Here is a 1,851-nt window from a genome sequence, read left to right on the forward strand (position 1 = left end):
AGTTTTCTGTTTGATTCCAAGTTTTGAGTCACTTTTGCAAAAAGCCCTAGAATTATTCATTCACTTTTGTATTATGATTATTTTGTTAGATACGTACAAATACAAAATAAAGATACTCATAAAATGTATGAAAACGTATCTATTTTCATTACTAATATTTTTTTTTAAAAACAAAGTTTACAATTCAGAAAGCTTTTAATTAGTACCTTCAAAAATTGACTTCCTGGTATTAAGATTAATTATTTAACACGAATGGAGATAAGTTATCATATTGCTAAGTACGATTCAATCAACATTAATACTACTACTTAAGAAAAAAAGAAACAATTAACCTTTTCGCCAGCTGTTCAAAAACTAGCTTATTTCTCCAAGGTCGTCGTTGGTGATGATACACACACAGTATGGAGCCGAACACACATTAATTACAAGTTTAACTACAATGCGTGATCCGAGAATAACATTTAGATTTAAGAGAGATCAATACTAAACACAAATGATTTGATAGTACTAGATTTGTTAATGATTTGATGATGTCTTTTAATAATAGTCAACTAGGATAAATTGCGCATGTTGAGTTTATTTGTATATATTATCGATAATTTTTTTTTATATTTGATCATGTTATTTATACATATATAAATTTTATTAAAATTGTGAAACTAAACTATAATTAATATATCATAGATTGATCGGATTGAACATTAAACAAATTATGACAAAATTTTTTTTTTTTTTCCACCGAACTCATTCTTGAAAAAAATGAACAGTACTATTTCCACAGTTGAATTATTTTTGACATTTATCTTCCATATGGTTTCAGATACATGTCATTTTAATGCTTTTAGTCGTATGCTTAACAAAAACTTACATTTTTGTAATTGAAAGTCTTTTTAAAAAATTTAAAATATATCATATAAAAAAAATCTAACATATAAGAAAATATAACATATAAAGTTTCCTCATTTTTATAATTTAAAGTAATTTGAAAAAATTTAAAATACAACATATTAAAAAAAATCTAATTTTTTTATTATATGGTTAATGTAATTGTTTAATTTTTTTAATAAAATAAAATTAAACAAAAATAAAGAAAGACGCAAAAATTGTTATCAAATCTTTATTAATCATAGTCATTAAGTTACATATTCTAGAGAGAAAAAATCATTTTAAAAAAAAATCTATTTTTTACATTTTCAATGCATATTTTATCAACTAATTGCAAACTTCAAAAAAATTAATTTCTCTAGTTGAATTTTTATTGGCTTAAAATTATGGAAAAAAGATAAACACAAAAAATATGTAAATTTAATGTGTTTTATTAAAACGTGTGAAAAATCTAGAATATGTAACTTTAAGGAACGGAGAGAGTATATGTTAATCATATTAGGTAATTTCGTAATTTTTATTTAAGGAAAGAATACACGTTTTTATATATTTTGGGTTAATATAATGTTTTCTAGTAATTGGATTTAGACCAACATTTTTTACAATTGATTCTTAAACTGCCGCGTAAACTAAATTGTGATTCTTAATTAAGTAACACCTAAACATGATTTATCAGTACAAACGGTTACAGGGGATTACGTCCGAATATGAAAATTATCATGATTTGCGGGCGATTAAGTTGAGTCAGCCTCGTGATATTAAAACGATTTCACATACGTTATGAATAAATGGCATGACTATGGCCGGCCGTACAGTTGTCTCCACCCCGGAGACCAGTCAACGCTGACTCCGTTAGTTTATTCCGTTGTGGGACATCCCGTTCCATCTTGTCTTCTCCACGAGCCGCAGTGTGCCTGTCGTGTGCTCTCCTGTGACTCCACGTGACTCGCCACTTTTTCTCAGTTA

The sequence above is a fragment of the Brassica oleracea genome, chromosome C6 (genome assembly GCF_000695525.1).
Source record: "Brassica oleracea var. oleracea cultivar TO1000 chromosome C6, BOL, whole genome shotgun sequence".
NCBI classification, from domain to species: domain Eukaryota; kingdom Viridiplantae; phylum Streptophyta; class Magnoliopsida; order Brassicales; family Brassicaceae; genus Brassica; species Brassica oleracea.